The 22,889-nt window shown below is 36.8% G+C and overlaps 1 protein-coding gene across 2 annotated transcripts in view; it reads right to left on the bottom strand.

Moving 5' to 3' along the window:
* Window positions 1–22,889, bottom strand: part of LOC129771247 (myocyte-specific enhancer factor 2) — a 224,506-nt gene that overhangs the window by 170,844 nt on the left and 30,773 nt on the right. The window contains exon 1 of one of the 2 annotated variants that reach the window (XM_055774696.1): window positions 1,276–1,295. The exons of the other annotated variant lie outside the window; for it this stretch is intronic. The gene's annotated coding sequence lies outside the window, so the exon portion shown is untranslated. Of the gene's footprint in view, window positions 1–1,275; window positions 1,296–22,889 lie in introns of those variants that run through there. 2 annotated transcript variants of the gene reach the window in all.

The following is a 22,889-nucleotide window of genomic DNA, read 5'->3' as shown; positions in this document are numbered from 1 at the left end:
ACCGTGGGGAATGACCCAGAAAAAAATTGCAATCTCTTTGCATTGCTATGCAAATGATACACAAATTTCTGTATTACTCGAGAATTATTCAAAAAAATGAAACCAAATTAGGCATATTGAGGTTTTAGGGTGCAATAAATGATTTTGTGGTGGTTAGACTCTCCAACCCCCTCTCTAAGGGGGAGGGGCTGCCTTACAAATGAAACACCAATTTCTGCATTACGAGCTAGCGAAATTGATCTGTAAATGGATTTTAATGTGATGAAATGGGTACTCCTATATCTTTATCTATCTATACAAAAAAAGGATCGCCGGATGTGTTGATAGGAGCAGAACTCGAGGAAGGAATTTAACCATTTAGGGCTGTCTTTATTCTATCATATTTTCTGTATAAAACATTTTTTTCATGTAGCGGAGAAACATGTTATTTGCAAGTGGTTGAAAAATCTTGAACGAGAGTTGTGTCTCAAAATAATCTGATACTATAATGATGAGTTTTGTTTGAAATACTAGGAATTTTATAGTAAAAGTTAAATTCAACGGGGTCGATTAGCAGATCAATCAATGAACAGTTCTTGGACACATGAACTTGCGATTGGACACATGAACTTGCTCATGTAAAAAAACGTGGATGTTTAAAGGTATTGATAACAAAACACAAATTTTGGGCGGGACGAAGTTTGCCGGGTCAGCTAGTAAATAAATAAAAAAAATTGATTACGTAAATTGTTAAAATCTTTTTTTTTTAATTAAACGGATAAATTATCCAGCCAGCTCTCTTTAGTGTTTTTTAATTTTAAGTAAGTAGTTTTAAGTAGTATTAAGAATGTATTGGTCTACAATTTTGATTGACGACAATAAAATAAATAAATAAAATGCATAGTATAATTTGAGGATTATTTCTTTGGGATTGTTTTTTCCGGAGTATTGGATATGTCGTTGTGCTGTGAGAAGATAAAGTGAGTATTTCGCCAATATGTCATTTGGATATTCCAGCAAAAAAGTAGTCCCAATCAAAAATTCATAAAACATGCTATTATATTTTCATAATTACAAATTTTTATCTTTATTAAAATTTACCTCAATAGTAATGCATACTATTATAAATTAAATAATTATCCTCATCATCGGTTTTTAGTTTTCTTCGTCATCACTAACTACTATTAACCGAAGACGCGTTTGACAACTTTCCTCTTCAGATTATTCTTTTGGAAAAAAACTGTTATTTTCAACATTTTTATAAGTACCTATATATTGTGCTACAACTCAACTCACCTGAACGATCTTTACTTAAGAAATATATCTCTTACTATTCGGTCAAGCTTATCCTTATGCTTTGTAAAGTAATCTTTTTAACTACCTCGGTATCCTGAAGAATATTTTCCATTGCAGGAGGATTGAAAAACTTATAAAAACTCTGCTGGGACAGAGTCCGGATAACGTTTGTCAAGCCATGCTTTGGTTTACACTGTATTTTTTTTATCAAAAAGCAATGCTTTATCAATACACGAAATTCGGATTTTTCCTTTTCTTTCACAATAACAAAAGTTGCTTCACTCTCAATGCTGTAACTCACGAACGAAACGACCGATTGCTATCAAATTTTGACAAGTATCCATTGAAAGATGGTGCTTTGTGATAGTCAAGTAGATTTTTGCAAGAGGCGCCATTTAGACGTCAACCTTATGAACTATTCAGCCGAAGTGTTAGGTAAGCTCGAAGTGCAGTAGAAAAAACAATGAGATATTCCACAATAGTTCAAAACAATTAACGCAGCGGTTATACAGCAAAAAAAAAACGCTCTTTTATTGCAGAAATATTCATTGAACTTAAAAAGAGGTCGGCATACAGTCCTGCGATTTAATGTCACTTTCTTTCTTATCCTCAGAATTGAACTATACAAAAGCGAGGATATATTACACATAAATAATGAAAGAGTATTTCAATCAAACTGATCGCTGCGCGATAATCATGTGAGTCCGGGGAAACTTGACCACACTGACATGTTAATTCGCTGTATTCGGATGTTGTTTTGCCAAAAAATGTAACCTTATTTACACTCCCGATCGGCCCAAACCCAGACTGTGACCACAGAGCATCACTAGCATCCGAAGGAGCAAATAAAAAACAAATAATAATGAAACAACTATCCAACGAACACAGTAGCTGCTACTGGCTTGTCGTGCTGGGTACATAAAGGCTGATTTAGACGATGCCAGTCAGCGCTCTAGTTGAAGTATCCAGTGAACAGAGAACAGACACTCTGTTCAAGTTACTTGTACCAGTATCGAACAAGTAATTGGCCTCGAACTTGAACAGAGTGTCTGTTCTCTGTTCACTGGATACTTCAACTAGAGCGCTGACTGGCATCGTCTAAATCAGCATTAAGAAGCAATTCGACACGACCCAGGTCATGATGGGAGATCACCCCGGCCGGCCACACGTCCCGACTGCCCCCCGTGGGAGACGTCGACCAAGTCGCGCGAGATATGTACACACATAATTTAGAAGCAAGAAGACGAAAAAAAACAACGAGAGATATCACACGTCTCAGCACACGACGACGGCTTACACACAGAAGCAAACATCCACCGGGGGAGTAGGATATACACAGATATACCGTTGGGTTGTATAGTCGTCGTCGTATCACAGGAGACCGATACAGATGTGTACAGCTTTGCCCGAGTGGGGCACAGGAACTGACTCTTGGCGGGGGAGGTGAACCGAGAGAGCAAGCATCTAGGCAACGGAAGAGAAGGGAGGTAAAATTTTTTCTTCTGACGTAGACGCTTCTCGCTTTTCGTCGTCCACACGCGGCTCTCGGCGTGTTGTGTCTGTGCTGGTGGTAATCTGCCATCGCGTGAGAAAATCAGTTCCGCGAGAGCGGAACGGCAGGCCGAACCGGGCTGCCAGACTGGTGGTCGTCTGTCGTCGAGTCGAGGGTGGGTAGATATGTTTTGTCTTTATCATTGTTTTGATTACTAATTTGGGTGACGGTGATTAAGTGTTTTACCTTGACACTCAATTTGGTTTAAATTTAGGACGGATATAAATTTGTTGCAAATTAATTTATGCTTAAACTGTTTTCGTCTGCTCAAAACTGTTTCATGTCACCGCCGCCGCCGAAGCTGTTTTGGCATATGCAATATGTGCTGCCAAAACTATGCCTGTGATAGGAAATACATAGCGTAGCCATTAGCTCATTCCATATCACAAATTTGATAATCGAGCACATTACAGCATCATAAACTGAGGCTTATTAAAAAATAACTGAACTGCTCTGCCCATGTTTGTATAGCAGACGTAAACGACAAAATGAACAAAATCGACTTTTTCGCTGTTTCGCATTCTACACAATGTCATACGTTTGCTCAACATGCAAACAAACATTTTTTTGTTTGAAAATATTTGATTTTGAAAAAACGTTTCCGAAAAGTCACTGTTTGTCCGCATAACAGACGTAGTTCCACACAGCTTTCACACATCGTTCGAAAATCAACAATTATCAGTATTATGTGCTATAAGCTAAATCTACATTTGAATCACATTCTTTGTAGAGTCTTATTACTTAGTGTTTTCTAATAGATGAATATAAGAAATCATTGAAACACTGCTCATATAAATACTATTTTCTGTACACTGCACTGCGATGAGCAAAGAGAAGCAATTATGTTTTTTTAATGTTATAATTACCTAAATTTCTGCATTTGAATCTTTAAGTAGATAATAAAACAATCAGATCAGTAATAAAATTAAAATAATATTGGTTCTTAGCATTATATCTCCTCGGATTCACCATTGAATTATTTCACATACTTAGCATTTACTCATACCGTTGGAGTAAGTCACTCCACCATCTTTATGCGATTGATCGTGATATCGGTAAATCATGTTGCTAAAATTACCAACATTGCAGATTGCCTTTACAAATTCAATTAATTGAAAAAACACGAACCTGCTGTTCTTATCATATCCCAGAGTATTCTTCAGGAAAAAAGTACTATCATAGACTCGCAACAAATCAAGAGCAACTTTTCCAGACATTTCACTAAATTTCTTCCAAATCTTCTTGATTTTATCCGATAACAACTGAAACTACCGACAGAGACGTTTTGTCTATTATCCGAATTGTAAATACTAACGCTGCAAACAGAGTAACCTGGTAATTACGTCTAGCTATGCGGACAAATGTTCATTGAAACGATTGATTGTCCGCATAAACAGACGCAAGCGTTTTCCAAATGGAAAAAATATGTTATAATCAGCAAAATCACCTAGGCCTTCTTTTTGCCTAAAATATCCTTCAACTGGACAGATCATTTCATCGGACATTTGCATGGTTATGTTTGTAAACCAAAAAACAACAAAAATGCGTTTTCCCAACACTAATGATGTTGCCGATTATGTCTCCTATGCAATCATGGGCAGTGCTATGAACAGAGATGGCAGGTTTGGAGACATGTCTTCATTTTGAAGACATTTGACTTACTCTAAGGACATTTGATTTTGTGAAGACATTTTGAAGACATTATGGAATATGTGAAGACATTTCAGTATAATAGCGTACATGGGTTTTTGAGAGATGTTATTTCCATGAAATTCTAACTATTGACCGTAAATATCGTCAAAATTAGTAGGGTTTCAGTCTCAGTGTCATTCGTTTGCTTTTTCATCAGTGTCACTTGTTTACTTTTGTTCTTAGTAATCAACGTGGACTTTTGTTTCGGAGTCGTTCACTTTCTTTTTTCTAAATTTTCCAAGCAGAAAATCCACAAGCAGAATGTAGAATGAATTCAAAAACAAAGCGACTTTACCTTCAAATTCTGGAATTCTTGTCTCTAGAAGACATTAGTTCATTTGCGCTCGAGAGTTCGAATGATTGTGACATTGTATTTTTATTATTTTGGGTCTATACTATACAATAGATTAACCTAAATCTTTCAAACGATCACTTCCCGAAGTCAACGGTCTTCCGGTTAGATACAGTTTCAATAATTAGTAAATTGGATATGGTTCGAGTTACAATCAAAACTTCAAAGCTGAAATAAACAAATTGAGTTATCACAGTTCCGTTTTTTTGTGGAAGAATTGGGGCTATATTCACTCAATCAACGGTCTATCAAGCCAATTATTATTTCTAAACTCCTAAAATTTAGTTCGTAGTAGTGCAATATATTCTTTGTTCACTTTCATTGGAATAAACTTCAAAACTTCAAGGTAAGTGCATTTTATTACTATATAAGGATACCAATTACATTGTAAATTGAATAAGCTATCAATAAATTATGTGTTTTAGTTTAGTTTTTGAAGACATTTTTTCGTACCATGTCAAGACCTTTTAAAAAATCACCTGGTATCCCTGGCTATGAATGAGAATATGCAGATGTAATGTAAGCAGGCTAAATGCTTGCACGGAGCATGAGTGAATTTTCTAATTTTCTCTCATCTCTTCAGCATTGACATGTACTATTGATTGCTCGCTGCCTAGCACAACACTGAAATACTAAACTTATTGACTATCCAAATAGCTTTTAAGTATTAGTTTGGAGAAAAAATTATCCATTATTTTCTCGGTAGCTGGCATTAGTGATCAATATCTCACGTAATAACGATCATACAATTTCAAGTTTAGGCTCGTTGTGAAGGTGACATTTTACACTTAAAAATCTTTTGCTGTTTTTAGTTTGTTCCATTTAGTTGTGAGTTACAGGGTGTTAACAATGAAGGTGAACAAAAAGCAAATTCGGTACATTTTACACTTCTTCTTTTATAAATGCGAAAATGCAAGCAAGGCCACTGAAATTGTGAATGGTGTTTATGGTGCCGATACAGCAACAGAAAAATACGTGCAATTTAATTTAATTTAAAACAATTTTTTTTTTTAATTTTAAAAAATTATTTTCTAATTTTTTTTGTGTGATGCACTAAATTAAGATCTCTAATGTCAAAAAATGAACCGTTTGAAGCTAGCGATTGATCAGAGTTGGACAACAGAAAAGGTGTTGTGTTCCATGAGGACAACGCAAGGCCACACAACTCCGGGAGTTTGATTGGGATGTTCCAGAGTGATAAGAAATTGGGATCTGCTCGGTTTTCTACCTTATCAACAATAGAATTAAGGAAAATTGTTCATAGATATATAGATATAGTTAATGTTTAGTTAAGAATTCGGCTCCTTTAAACTTATGTAATTGAGCCTGTAAAAATAAACGAATTAATAAAAAAAAAAAGAAATTGGGATAAAGAGAAGATTGTAAAAATCTATAGCAAGAGTTTTTTGCCAATAAAGACCAACCCCTCTATGATAGAGACATTATGGAGACTACATTTAGAATGGCAACAAATTTTTCAACAAAACGGTGCATATTTGACCCAAATCGGACAATCCGAAGCATATTAAAAATAGTTTTGAATTTCACCCAAAAACAATGGATTACTTTTTTCCCCAACCTAATATTTGTTTACTAGCGCTACGTGATTACATTATCACCGAAAATCGTCAAATTCGGTTGCACCAGAAACGAAATGAATATATCTCACAGAATTGGATATTGGGATAATTCGTTTGTTAATTCAAAATAAATTTAAAAAGATGCATAGTGCAGCTGGACAACCAGCGTTGACAATGTTCCAATTTAAACTGGATAATTCCAGTATTTTTTCCACGATCCAGCCAAACAGTTAAACCCTAGAATCTTCCAGTTTTTTATATGTGTGCTTCAGTTTTACCCATTTTATGTAAAATCAATTCTGAATGTTTAAAATTATCCCTCCCTCACCCGTCCTATCCCATGGCCAGTTTTGTTTTTTGACATTTATCGTTCGATCGATCCAAGGTGTATTCACTAATGTTTCTTTTCTTACACACACAACTCAATATTATATTTTCTCCTGCTTACACTTCCGAATTCAATACGGTTAGTGCTCAGTGCGTGTGGTGTCTTGGAATTTATATGAATATCAGATGTTCTAGGTCCTCCAAACACTAGGAGAACAATTCAGAACAATCGATCTACCATTTCCACCACGAATGGTGCAATGTTCCACGATTTTCCACTAAATTTTCTGTCATTGTACGTAGGGTTTGTTAAGTAATATATACATAATAAAACTGTGATGTCAGATTAATAATAGTAACTCATTTTCTCGTTGAAAAAAATCGCGAAAATCACAAACTTTTTATGGTGCTCATAGTTTACTACCCCCTTAAGGAGCTGTAGCGTCTCACGGCCACGACAATGATGAGAGGCCTTGCGTCGTGAACACGATGACAAGGGAAAAAGCTGATAGCGTAAGTAATGGACTAAGCAATGATACAAAACCTCTTTCCTCTGAAGCACGATCTTCACGATCGCTCCAAACCACCGATCACAACAAGTCGTTCTAACCAGCACAACAATCAACGAATCAACGTTCAAAATTCACAAAAGTTTTATTTTCTGGATTGAAATCGAATGATAGAGATGATTCTCAAGACGCATTCAGGTCGAACGATGACAGAAATAAACCCTCTGAAGCCGTCATAAACGATTTACATCAGCACCCAATCGAAACTATCGATAGTATTAGTGATGATGACAATGAATGCAACGATAAATCACAACTGCTGGCATAGCTATGTAATTTTCTATGCGCAAAAATCAATTTATTATTATCGTTTCAGATTGTTAAAGTCGACGCAAAATCTAGAAAGGCTGGTCACAAATATTCCAATGATTGGATAGCTAAGCTTCCTTGGTTGACTGCTTCTCCAACTGACTGAGGCTCTGAAGTTCGATGGAGTAATCTATAACCAGAAACCGTATCCATATGCACCTCAATTAATCACATTATCGAGCAGTTTTGCGATGATCTTCGATCAGCGATATTATGGACAGTAATAAATACAATTATTTTCAAGTTTCACCTAAATATAACAAGAACCTCAAGTATAGTTTCAAAGTAATGTTCGATTGGAGGAAAACATCATTTTGACTCACTCAAATGGTAGGATCAATCGATGGTTTATTTCACTATTTTATGAACTATATACGAATACTACACGAACCTGCGAACGAGATTCTAGTTCTGAAGTATTGGAATGGTTGAAAAATCATTTTAAATAAATCACAAAAGGCTTTCACAGGATCCAGTTTTTTGGAAAATATTATTGGCAACCCTGGATACAACACATCAGCCGGAGAGGGTGATCCACACCGAAAATAATCTCACCCGAGTGTTCGTCGGCCCGATGCTCGCGGTATCCGTCTCTCCCGAGTGGGGAAAAAATACAATGCTTTTATCATTGGCCCGCATGTGGTACTCACATGTAGCAAGCAGATGGTGGTGTGTTGGTTCGGACCGCCGATATTCACCTCGACGGAAGTGCTGTCAGCCTAACTGGTTGAAGTTGTTTTTTTCGGTTGTTGTGTAGTGCGTTGCGTTTGTTAGTTAATTTTGCAACAACAACACCTTCGAAACCATCATGCGCGAATGACGGACAGGCAGCATGTAACCAGTTTTTTTTTTAAATTTTTGCCTGGTTGCCTTCTCTCGCAGCACAAATGTTACGAATAATGACACGCATAATCTTAGATACGCGATAGCAATGGGCAAAAGCCAAAAATAATGTGCGATGAGGTGTTGCGAGGTTTTTTGTTCCTTCCTTCTTCTTGAACACCACCGCCGCCACGAGAGGAGATCTGATCGATTCTGAAAGATACATATGACCTTCGCCGTGTCTGGGATGACGCGTCTGACGTCAAATCGGTGTTTAGAGAATTGGCATAGACGCGCGCGCGCTCATGAACCGATATTGCTTGCAATTTTGAAGTGTGCTTTGTCGTCGTGTTTGAGCTGAAATCTAATTACTATAAGATCTGTTTTTTTGTCTCTGTTTTTTCTCGACTATGATGCAAACATATTTTTTTGTATTTATTTTATGTGCAGTACCAGTGTTAAAGCGTTGTGTTCTTCAACTTTGATTCTAAAGGTCGTTATTTTCTTTTTTTCCAATCTGTTATTGTAGTTAACGAACATGAACAGATTTGATTACAAAAAATACTGAAAGTTTTACAGAGAAAATTGGTCGTCGTCAACGAATATTGTTAAATTTACGAAAATTATTGTGATTGATTCGCAACATTCATTGTATCGATGTGTCAAGTCTAAACATGTTCAATCACGAATATAATCGATCAATGGTATAAAATAAAAAATATATATATAAATCTATATATACAGCCATTCTACGTCAAACCGATAGAGTAGTTCTCAGATTTTCGTAAAAAGTGGTAGTTTCTGTCTTTATCGCATAATATTAGACCCGTATTTTTTTATTTTTTTGTTAGGGTTCCCATTTTTATTTTTGGTGATTCGAAATATTGACTTTTTCCCCTTTTTTCCAAAAATGACATTTTTTTAAAATTCATAACTTGTGAACTACTGAACCGATTTAGACGGTCAATATATCAAATTGAAGTAAAAATATTACGCTTGCAAAAATTCCAGGTTTTAGTTTTTTTTTCAAAATATATCTTTTTATTAAGGCTCATATGGCGTCAGCCTAACGGGGCCGAAAGTTCAATATTTTGACAATGTTTGCCTACAACTATGTTAGCTAAGCCTACTAGCTAGTCTTTTTTGAAAAATAACACACTTGCCAATTAATTGGATTATAGTCACATACATCCAGTCTAGTCGCATAGAAATATTGAATGAAAACGGAATACGTGTTAACTTTGAAAAATTATAACTTAAAACCGAAAAATAACACCAGCTTCAGGAAAGAATATAAAAAAATATAGCACCCTTGGTCCCGAAACGATGTAAGCTATAAAAAACAAATATAATCAATAATTACGAAAACAAAATCCATTTTTAATCAGTAGTATTGTATTGTGTATTATTTTTTCAAACAATACTAGCTCATTGGCTTTAATTTGATATGTCGATTATCTGAGTCGGTCCAGTAGATCAAAAGTTATGATTTTTTGTAGTGGAAAAAATGGGAAAAAATGATGTTTCGGACCATCGGTTAATTTAGAAAAATCATAACTCAAAAACGAAAAAAAAACGCCTCTCTGGTTCCGAGATATATTATGTGAAAAATCCTCAGCTTTCCAGAAAAAATATAAAAAAATATAGCGCATTTGGTCCCGAGACCATGAAAGCTATCAACAAACAAATGCAATCAATAATAACTAAAACATAATTCAAATTTTCTGCAACTCTAGTATTTTTCCAAAAAAGCTAATTGGCTTTTATTTAATATATTGAACACCTGAATTGGTTCAGTGGTTCGAAAGTTATGAATTTTTGAAAAAAGTCATTTTTGGCAAAAATGCGAAAAATTGATTTTCGGACCTTTAGGGTGGGAATGGTCGCCCTAACAAAAAAATTTAAAAATACGGGTCTAATAATTTGCGATAAAGAACTAAACTACCTTTGCGATAAAGAACAAAAAGCTTGGTAGACATGAAAATAGGTCGGAAACTACAGGGTGGGCCATTTAAAGTGGAAGCATCTGGCAACCCCATAACTTTTGACAGAGATGTCAGATTAACAAATGTCATACCACGTCATTTCAGTACAATTTTAACCATGGAACAATACACACCTAAACAACGCGCTGAAATTGTTCAGCTGTACATTCAAAATAACTTCTCAATTGTGGCTTTTGGCAAAAAATCATAATGTCTGATGAGGCGCATTTCAACTTGAATGGAGGAGTGAATAAACAAAATTGTCGGTTTTATGCTACTGAAAACCCTCAATTCATCGAAACGCAACCTCTTTACGACCAAAAAGTTACTGTGTGGTGTGGCATTTATGCCGATAAAGTCATCGGCCCGTACTTCTTTGAAAACGAAAATGGAGCAACGGTAACCGTGAATGGGGAGCGTTATCGGACAATGATAACCGATTTTTTATTGCCATTTGTTCGTGAAAATGAATTGGACAATTACTGGTTCCAACAGGACGGCGCTACATGCCATACAGCGGCTGCCACGACCAAATTATTGCGCGAAATGTTCCCCGGAAGATTAATATCGAAAAACGGCGATTATGACTGGCCACCGAGATCACCTGATTTGACGCCTCCTGACTTTTTTTTATGGGGATATTTAAAATCCAAGGTATACACTGGTAAACCAAGGACCCTGGCTGCGCTGAAAGACAATATCCGACAAGAAATTGCTGCCATATCGGCCGAAACATTGGGCAAAGTGATGGGAAATGCCGAAAAAAGGGCACATTTTGCGGTCAAGGCCAGAGGCGGTCATTTACGAGATATCATAATCAAAAAGTAGTTAGAACAAATCTCCTTGGACCAAAATAAATGGATTTAAAAATTTTTTTTTTTAAATTCCACTTCTTTACTTTGCTATTGCAAAAACAAATCCTTCCACTTTAAATGGCCCACCCTGTATATATGATACAGCTAGGGTACCGATTACTCTAAATACAATTCCGATTAGAACCACCATGCAGAACAAAAAATTCTGAATTTTTTTTTTATTTTTGATTTTTTTTTAAATCTGGCTTCAAAAATACAAATAACCCGACATTTTTACCACGAACTCCTATTTCTAATCGCGATTTTAGTATTAATATATGAAAAATATCCAAATAATTTAATCGTCGTTTGTTCTTCGAACAGAACGAATTTCAATACGTTGTTAAATGACAGATGGCATAACATTCGCTTCTTCGAACTTTCATCCGCACATTTCATCTTCAATTCGCCTAAAGCCAGTTGCATTCTCTCACGAGACGCTATCATGAGCAACGCCGACACAGCCTTTGCTATTGCCAAGCCAAAACGCAATGCATTTCCATGGCATTACAGCACGTGTGTTCGAATAAAAAATGATGTTTTGGTGAGCTTTATTACAACATTACACGTATTCGATCTCACACGTTGTAAGATGTATTCGGTTGAAATGAAAAAGCAAGGATTGCCTCATACAGCTATTTTTAGTTCGATTAATTGACAAAATAGGAAATCAATAATGTAATTTCATCGGGAATTCTAGATCCGTCCCACTGAAGTTCAGCCGAGTGGTGCAAATGTTGCAATTTTGACACACATGTCGCCATTCGACATTGAGCGTTGTGTTCCACTTCTTTGAAGCAGAAATGATAATAGATTTTCGGATGTAACAAACACGCTCGCCCGTATATCTGATACGATATATCTGTGTTCTATGTATGTTGTGTCTGATAAGAATTTCATATCATGGATAAAGTTTTGACGGAACTGCGAGGTTGTTTAGAAAAATAGTTAAGTTAAGGTCAGGACTATGCCTTTTAAGTATTCAAGTAACATCGAGTAACAATTCTTTACATATCTACAGTATTTCATCTTTTTACTTTTTTTACATATATTGAATGGTTTGTTCATTTTTATTTTCGTCGGCGATCATCGTCTATAGCCCTCCATTACTCAGTATGTGATAAATCCCATTCCCACATATTCGTGTGATCTTTTCAAACGAATGGGCCGTTATCGTACTCGATACACTATGAAATGCTTGATTGCTCCAATATTTCTGAATTGCTCCGCAATGATCTAGCGCTGCAACATTCTTATTCTTTACCCTTAGAATAGGTATCCCAAGATTAGTTTTTCTTTAATAACTTCTCGCGTTATGCACAAATTTGTGCTTCATTTGTATGGCATCCCCCTTTTAGAGAGGGAGTTGGAATGTCAAATCAATATAGAAACATTTCTTACCTCCACTTGCCAAATTTGGCTCCATTTGCTTGAAGTTTTAAAAATAGACTCCGTACTCTAAAGGTTAATGGAACACAATAGAAGAGGATAGAATAGATGAGTCACGAACGTTTCACGTTTGTTTATCGTATGACAATGCGCATCGTCAATTCCGGCACCATAAACATCAAACACACTTTCGTTCAAATCGGTTCATTCGTTCTATTTTATTGATCACATTCGATTAATTTTATAGATTGTTAAAACATACAAAAACACTTACGATACATTAGTGACTTTTTTTAATTTAACAACCAAAATATTTACTAGAAAAACATTATATGGGAGAACAACGTTTGCCGGGTCAGCTAGTTAATATAATAGGAGTACCGGTAAGTTTCTTCGTTTTTTTTTCAAAATGCAAAAATGTTTTTTATTCTGCAAAAATGGTTACAAATTTAATATTCAAGTATTGCCCATCGCTAGTCACAACTTTTTCCCATCTTTCTGGCAATTCACGGATCCCTTTGCGGAAATAATCGGCCGGTTTGTCGGCTAACCACAAATCGATCCAATTTTTGACTACATCAAAATTGGAGAAGTGCTGGTCAACCAGGCCATGTTGCATTGATCGAAAAAGGTAGTAGTCGGACGGAGCAATGTCTGGAGAACACAGCGGGTGGAATAGAACCTCCCATTTCAGCGATTCCAAGTATGTTTTGACCGTTTTCGCGACATGCGGCCGAGCATTGAACTACTCCAAGTGTATCTGCAAGTTCTTATTGCGTTTGTGACGGAACTTGATCGAGTAAAGCCTCCAATTATTCATCTTCAAACTTTTTTGGCGGTCCGGAACGTTCTTCGTCTTCCAAGTCAAAATTACCACTTTTAAAACGTGCAAACCCCGTCTGACACGTTCGTTCAGTTGGAGCATGGTCACCAAAAACTTCCACCAAAATGCGATAACTTTCCGCAGCTTTTTTCTTCATATTGAAGTAATGAAGTTACACTCCCCGCAAGAACATTCTCGTTGGTACGAAATTCGACATATTCGAAGTGGCAAAAAACTATGTTATTTACGCTTCAACTTTTTGACATATAATGAAAAAGACGCGTAATGACAGTAGCTTTCGAAACGAGTGTCTGGAAATTTGATTCACTGGAATAATAATCAAGTTACGCCATCTGTTGTAAAACCGAAGAAACTTACCGGTACACCTAATATAAAATCTATTTTTTTTTGTTTATTATTCAAACATTCAGAACATATCCTCGAAAAATGAAAAGATCGATACAGGGTTATGTTTTATGGCGTTAAATTCTTCCTTTATGAAATTTATGAAATGCACGACTTGCTTAACTCTTTGCTTGAAATATAATTTATGATATTTCATACGGATGAGTAGAAGAGGAAAACTTTTCAAATATTCTGCTGTCAAAACATTTCAGGACCAGTTGTCTAGTGAATCAAGCTTTATTACCTTCGGGAAAAGGAATAACTCGAAATTTGCACTATGCTAAGCGATTTATGTATGCAAACGCTTTGAATTGTTAAATTCGGCATGACTGAACAAGTTTCCATGCTGAATTCGGAATAAATTGAAAAAAAAACCAGATCCATGCTCATTTCACCAGGTACATTGGTTTTGATGGCTGTGTAAATAGATGTGTAGGAATATTTCCTATCAATTTTCCTGCATGTTCTGTGTTTAGGTTTTCATTTTACGCCCCATATATTCCGGTTAGACGTATACGTTATACATCGCGCCGGTTTTCACACCATCTAATGGAGAATGCTTATGCATTTTTGTATCATACGTACACATTATTTTTTCATACGTTGTCGAAGGAAGACTGCAGTGCAGTGTTGTGAATTGTCCTTTTTAGGTTGAATCAAAAATTAAATTCTTCTTGTTTGAAGTTGCATCTGAATCCATTCTGAATTAATAAATGAAAGAATATTTAATTTTATACATCCAATATTGAATACAAAAATGTTCTACTTAAGAAGAAGAATAATCTTCAGAAGCTTCCCTGTTAAATGCACTTGATTGAAAAATCACGAAACAAAATGTATTTGTTAGCAGTATTATATGGATAGAAAAAAATAAAAACAACTTTTTCGCTTGAATGTAATTTACAATTCTAAGGAGAACTGACAGATTATTTTTCAGCAATGATGACATCTTTTCGGTTTCGTCTCGTCGCACGATTCCCGCTAGTGGTTAATGCTAACTCGATAACCACCAAACAAAAAGAGATGCGCGCGTGTGTGTTTGTGGCGGCTGCTCCAAGCAGAAAAATTTTTCGATGCTGGTCGTAACAATGCCGTTTTTCTGCCCTCCTGCGCTCCCTCACAATTCGAAACATACTGAATGCATTTTGGTCAGGTCAGGTCAGGTAATGAATTATAGAGACTTCAAACTTTTTCAGTTCATTACCTTCGGGAAAAGGAATAACTCGAAATTTGCACTATGCTAAGCGATTTATGTATGCAAACGCTTTGAATTGTTAAATTCGGCATGACTGAACAAGTTTCCATGCTGAATTCGGAATAAATTGAAAAAAAAACCAGATCCATGCTGAATTCGGAATAAATTGAAAAAAAAAACGAGATCCGAATAACCAGACGAGCTGGATCGACGATCCTTCGATACCTTCGAATTTGTAACAAATTCGAACGTGAAGTTTTGTGAACTCCGCCGAAACGATATTTGTTATTTGTTATTCATTCGTGTATATATTATTTTTTTTTTGCATTAACATTGAACGCGTTCAGCCTTGACTGACGAAACGATTGTGTTCTTTTCGCGCGATCCGCACTTTGGCGATGGGAAAATGCTCCAGGCGTTAGACGGATAACCGAATGACATTTCGGCGGAATGGGCTTTATAACTTCATTTTCGAACAGGAAAAAAAAAATGTTTTGCAAAACGATGGGTGTGCTTTGTTGTCGCGGAAAAGATGCATCAAACTTGTTGTCGATTTCCCGGAACGAATTGCGCACCTTGGAGATGGCTCCGGCTCTGTTACGCGATCGCCTACAAACACCCCTAATCGATCGATTATCTAGGCGGTTAAAAATAATCTAGTTTCTTATGGAATAACTTTTTTGTTTTCGCGCGGTGTACGCATAATGTGTACATAATTCCATTATAAGCAGCCTAGCGAAACTCGAACGCATTTATCACGACGGTTCGCTCGGCCTCTGCAGCCTTTCGCAGTCGCCGTCCGATGTGGATATCCTTTCACGCGAATGTGTGGTTTGATCTATTTCTCCGCACATTTGCATAACTGGAATGCCCCAGCATCGACCCATCGGCAGCACTCACGGATCTTGGTGGAAAATGACAAGATGCTAATGCTCAACCACCTGGCCGAATGGCTGTTTTATGGTAATGAATCCATTTTTTTCTGCTTCTTCCTAAACCCAAATTAATGGTAAAATCAAAGTGCTATAGAATACTCGCGATGTAAAAGGAAGAGGAACACATTTTGATGCTTTGTGCGTAACGATTCCAGCTTGGAGCGGCTTTGCGCCGGCGATTGTTTATGGTTTCCTCGGGCGCATTGGTTATGGAAATGACGTTTTTCCTGACACACCATCGTGTTTCTAGCAGCGCCTCATTCATTTCCCATCGAATTATGTGACACCGTCTTTTCCTGGCAAATTATGTCTGTCGCGATTGTCCGACAAAAAAAACAACAGCCCCACGACTCTAGAAATAAATTCATTAATATGTATTTATAGAAAGCGAAAACAAAGTGATCAATATTAACTCGATGACCCACGCCAATGATGATGCGTCTTGAAAGGAGGCTTGAGGTTACCCAGAGGCACCCAGTATTCGGTAGCGCCGCCGCCGCGATTGGAACGAAATCTGAAAGGTGTTGTTGCGTGTTGCATCCCCGATCGGAGAGTGATCTTCGCAAAAGTCACAAATTAATCGCTGTTAACAGTATAGTAGTGATATAACGTTTGGCATTTGTGGCTTAACACGGTTACGGTTGTCCTTCATTTAGCGCGAAAAAAAATCGATCGATTTTATACGATCACTCGCGCTTGTCGCGCGCGCTCTAAACGAACAAAACAAAACACACAAAAATGCAGATACCGTTATGTGGAGGCAGTTTGTACACTTTGAATTGGACAGAAAAATCAATTATTTTCGACAATATTGGATTGTTAAAAATAAATTGTTAGGAATATCTGAGTATTTTCAACTAATTAGCTGCATTTCATATCGAACATAGGGAACAACACAAATGAATTCATAGGTGATGTGAGATTTGGATCACGCTTAAGAATATGATCAAACGAAACACTTTTTTTCTTGTGGAACTTTAGAATTTTTGACGTAGTAGAACAAGGAGAACAATTTAATAGTTTAAGTCAGTGTTTTGATAGTTTAAGTCGGTTCCCCTAACTTGCATGCATTTGCAAAGCCGATTTCCCCAAACACCTTGATTTTGATGGCTGTGTTTGGGAACATATGTCGGTGGAAACTAAAATTCCCGCAACTTGCATGATTTGCAATGCTCATTTCACCAGGTACATTGGTTTTGATGGCTGTGTAAATAGATGTGTAGGAATATTTCCTATCAATTTTCCTGCATGTTCTGTGTTTAGGTTTTCATTTTACGCCCCATATATTCCGGTTAGACGTATACGTTATACATCGCGCCGGTTTTCACACCATCTAATGGAGAATGCTTATGCATTTTTGTATCATACGTACACATTATTTTTTCATACGTTGTCGAAGGAAGACTGCAGTGCAGTGTTGTGAATTGTCCTTTTTAGGTTGAATCAAAAATTAAATTCTTCTTGTTTGAAGTTGCATCTGAATCCATTCTGAATTAATAAATGAAAGAATATTTAATTTTATACATCCAATATTGAATACAAAAATGTTCTACTTAAGAAGAAGAATAATCTTCAGAAGCTTCCCTGTTAAATGCACTTGATTGAAAAATCACGAAACAAAATGTATTTGTTAGCAGTATTATATGGATAGAAAAAAATAAAAACAACTTTTTCGCTTGAATGTAATTTACAATTCTAAGGAGAACTGACAGATTATTTTTCAGCAATGATGACATCTTTTCGGTTTCGTCTCGTCGCACGATTCCCGCTAGTGGTTAATGCTAACTCGATAACCACCAAACAAAAAGAGTTGCGCGCGTGTGTGTTTGTGGCGGCTGCTCCAAGCAGAAAAATTTTTCGATGCTGGTCGTAACAATGCCGTTTTTCTGCCCTCCTGCGCTCCCTCACAATTCGAAACATACTGAATGCATTTTGGTCAGGTCAGGTCAGGTAATGAATTATAGAGACTTCAAACTTTTTCAGTTCATTCGTCTCTAGCCTTGAAAAAGACCCTTGGAAAACTTTACTCTTCCAGCACTACACCTCCACCCTCATTGCCTTGAGAAAGGCACTCGATCCCTCGCCGACCAGCTCTTCCAGCAATGATGTTGTGCAGTCGGTTTCCCCACGAAGAATGAATGCAACTGGAACACCAACTAAATATACTTTTTGTTGGTTTAGAATCGAGGTCTGGTCTAAGACAAGACATGAAAACTGGTTTCTTATTCTTCTCCCTCGTCCAAGTGCGAACAACAGGAATGTCGAACCACTCGAGATGTCCGGTTTTCAAATGAGATAAAGTTTCTGAAGACAAATCGCTCGGCCTCTGCAGCCTTTCGCAGTCGCCGTCCGATGTGGATATCCTTTCACGCGAATGTGTGGTTTGATCTATTTCTCCGCACATTTGCATAACTGGAATGCCCCAGCATCGACCCATCGGCAGCACTCACGGATCTTGGTGGAAAATGACAAGATGCTAATGCTCAACTAATGCTAGCAATGATAAATGCAACATCTAATTATGAATTCGAATGTTTTCATTCAAAAATGGATATTTCTAAAACCGGACAAACCATGATCATTTTTTTGGGCAAACCATGATCAGAGGTGGTCAAACCATGATCATAATTCTTCTTTAAGGAAAATCGTTAAAAAACATAAAAATTTGAATAATGTTTTTTAACTCAATCAACACCTTATGGTAGTATTAGCAACTAGAGACTTGGGGCTTTTCAACAAACCTAAACTCGTATCGATTATGTGTGATTTTCATGAAGAAAAATCGATTTGCATTTACTAGTTGCGTATAAACACCCCAAATTGGATAAACCAAGATCATTTACCCTATAACGCGTAGGCATTTTATCTTTCGAATTAAGTGTTTATCATACCACTTCTACTTAGGAGTTACTAACGCTCAAAATCTCGTTCTACGGCGTAAAGATTTCGTTTTCGAAACTGAACTTACACCCCAGTATAGAAATGAAAGACGTAGTCCTACGTCAAAAGGAAAAATATATGCACAAATAACAAATTCACAATAGAATTTTTGAATCGATTCTATACATTAAAAAGAAATCATAAACTTCTCCCTCTCTCCAAGGGGGGGGGGGTGTATGAGGACTTGTTGATGAAACAAATCATACAAATGAAACACAAATTTCTGCAGAATTCAAGAACTAATTGAGCAAATGGAGCCAAATTGGGCATGTCGAGGTTTAAGGAGGCGAGAAATGTTTTATGGTGGTTAAAACTCCTTTCCTCTCTCAAAGAGGGGGCTGCCATTCAAATGAAACAAAAATTTCTGCAAAACTCGAGAACTAATCAAGCAAATGGAACCAAATTTGACATGTGAGGGTTTTTGAATACGATAAATGTTTCTATGACGGTTTGACACTCCTCCCCATCTCTAAGGTGGGCCTGCCAAATACGAATTTCTGCATAACTTGAGAACCAATCAAGCAAACGGAACTAAATCTGGCATGTGAGGGTTTTTGGGTACGAGAAATGTTTATATGACGGTTTGACATCCCTCCCTCCTATGGAAGGGGAATGGGGGTCCCCTAAAAAATATTACACATATTTCAACCAACCATATTCCAACCAAGCATGACGATTGAAAATTTTCGAGAAACGAAAAAAATTGAAAATTTTGTAAAATTGAATTCACATTTGTTCTATAATTACATCGTGACAAGCGTTGTTAGTCCATTTGATGTTTGCGCTAACGAAATCGATCTCGAGTTCCTGAAATCGAGCCGAGAAAGTCTCAAAGTTTTACTCGCAGAAATTTACCTGAATACCATTCACCCGAATATCACCAACACGAATGTAGCATTTACCTGAAAAAAGAAGGAGAAATAAAACCAATAGAATCGCATGTTTTATTTTTGTTAAATTTCCGAATAATCAAAGAGATTAATTCATAAAGCGTGAAAGAACTTCAAACATATGATGTCAATAGAACTATTTAATACACTGGTTCCAGTTCCGGTTGGTGCATGGATTTGATCCCTGTAATAAGAATTTGAAGAACTATCGAAATACGCTTCCACTCTCAACGCTATTTTAACAAATTAACGATTGGAAAAATACTATATTGCAATAGATTGATAGCGAGTGACCAAACAATTCGTACGAGAATCTCGTAAATCCATCGAGAAATGACTGAGCAATACATGCTCCTAATGATTTACTGTATAACAAGCTCGCACTTATATCCCAAGTAATGAAAAAAACATCACTCGTAGAACGTTTAACTTTCGTTTATCAAAGAGTTATTAACGCTCAAAACCTTACATCTCCAACGTAACCTCCTGTTTTTGAAACTTTTACCTTTCACACCGGTACAGAAAAAACACTATATTGCGATAGATTGTGAGCGAGTGACCAAACAATTCGTACAAGAATCTCGTGAATCCATCGAGAAATGACTGAGCAATAAGTGCTGAAAATTCAACAACTTTTAGGGATACCTCCGGTTTTAAATTCTTCAATTTATTCAATATATACCTATGCGAAATTAATATTTTCTTGGACAAATCCTGAACCCATTCGGGTTAGCATCGCTTCGGAGCCGAGGTACAGGGCCTCTAAATCCCCTACTGGAGAAACGACGCATCCGTTCCAAAACAATAATAATAATATACTGCACCAACTGGACGCATAACTCCGAAACCCAACATTTCAACCAAAATACTAGATTACTGAGATTACTGAAGCGTCTGTTAAATTTCTCTTAGTTAATTGACTTAGTTAATCTGTTAAATTTCTCTTAGATAAAGTTCGGTCTTTACGAGAAGCGTGTGGCTACTGTCACGTTATTTAAGTGCGTAAAAGGGACAAAACAAATCTACGAGCTGTTAAACCGTTTTCTATCAATGAACGATTCGTGTTCAGTACACTAGAACAGTACAAAGAAACAGCTGATTCGGGCGATAGACCCAGGAAGGGGCTTTAGAGGTCCGTACGGCTGCACAATGTTATGTGTGTTGTTCATTAACGCGTTCGTCGACATCCTCTTCGGAAACAAAAGCGTTCATCAGTCGAAATGAATTGGCTATATTAGTTGGTGCGTACATCGATGTGTGAGTGATTTATTGACGCTCAGATTGAAGCGAATGTGTTTGGAGCGATGCAAAAAAAAAACTCCTAGAACTCTTAAAAACGAGACTAGCAACAAATTTATCAGACTTCATCTCCGAAAATGATTGGCCATTTGCCAATACAACGGATTATTCACTTTGGGCTAAATTGGAGGTGTGTGCCTGTGAACGTTCTCATTTAAATCACCAATCGTTAAAGAATTCTATTGAGAAGCTGCAGCGATTGACGATTGGCCTTAGCGTTTTCGACTCTGCGTGGAAAAGAGATGGTCGAATAATTTTGCCAAAAATGTTAATTCTGGATACTTATATACATTTCATAAAAAGTTTTGGGTGTTTATCTCATTTTGCTCTCGAGTTATGAAAACAGGTACATGGGTAGAACTGAATGCTTTCTTATTTAACTCCTTCCCGTATTGTTTAATACGTCACACATCAAGTGATTTCACCAGCCTGCTGAGCGTTCTAGCGCCCTATGTAATTCAAGTACCCACCAGTGAGACTCGATGTTGTACGGGAAAGGGTTAAAAGAAAAAATGAGTCAGAAAAAGTATCAGTTAAATACGTATATTTTACACTTCATCATAAAAAGTGAGAGTGAGAAAAAAATCATTGCGGCCCGCGGCTATAATGCAAATTCTAATGCGGCCCGCACCATGTCTATACCTGGCCACCACTGCTTTAGATAATTTATTTTTACATGCTGATAAAAAAACAGCCAAATCGGTCGAGTAGATCCTGAAATATCGATACCACCAATTTAAAAAAACATGGTTTCGAAAAAAATGCGTTTAAAAATTCGTACAGCAATACTATATCTCATGAGGTGACTTCATACTTTTGGCTGTAACTTTCCAACGAAGTCAAATATCAAAAAAACATTTTTCAGTTGAAGAGAACACCAAAATTCACACCAGCTAAGAAACTTTGACTTTGTGAGGACTACAAACGTAAATGTCTATACCGTATACACTAGAGTGCCAATGAAGATGGCCATCTCGAATTTTCAAAGAGAACTTGATTAAAAGTGTTGATTCCCACGAAAAATTCGCCTATGCAAAATATCAGCTCAACTGGACTTCATAGTGTCGCACAGCCGTCAAAGTTTGAGTTTTTCGAAAACCGAAAAATCACCCAAGGGGGGAGTAAAGGAAATCAGGTTTTCAAAAAAAAAATGGATGCCAAATGTCTTCAAATTGTATGAAACGTCGAGATCTACTGTCTGTATTCTCATGAGATATAGACGGCTGTGCGACACTAGTAAATGAAGTCCGATTGAGCTTATATTTTGCATAGGGTAGTTTTTCGTGGGAATGAACTCTTTTAATCATGTTCGCTTTGAAAATTCGAAGATTACTTGTTTTCCGTACATTCATTGGCATTGGATTTTTTCGTGTTCAACCTTTATCCCAGAAAAACCCCAGAATTATTTATCTACCATACAACATGAAATTCATAAGTGGTCTTATAATTACGAGAAGCACTGTATGATACAGATTGAAAAAATATTCCTGATAGAAAACATGGAATAGTTGATGTTACAAAAGTAACGCCACACGACGGTACGGCGGAGAAGCCTTTCTCGTCAACAAACTAGTCAGCATTAATAAACTTGTTGATAGCAACTTTACCACTCTCCATGTGGTGTGGTGTTTGATAGAACCCGATTAAAAAGAAGAATCCACGAAACGCACCATTCGGAATGAACGCACACGAAGAG

The sequence above is a fragment of the Toxorhynchites rutilus genome, chromosome 2 (genome assembly GCF_029784135.1).
Source record: "Toxorhynchites rutilus septentrionalis strain SRP chromosome 2, ASM2978413v1, whole genome shotgun sequence".
Lineage (NCBI taxonomy): Eukaryota > Metazoa > Arthropoda > Insecta > Diptera > Culicidae > Toxorhynchites > Toxorhynchites rutilus.
Note: the sequence above shows the minus strand (reverse complement) of the source record. Positions and strands in the feature narration are given on the sequence as shown.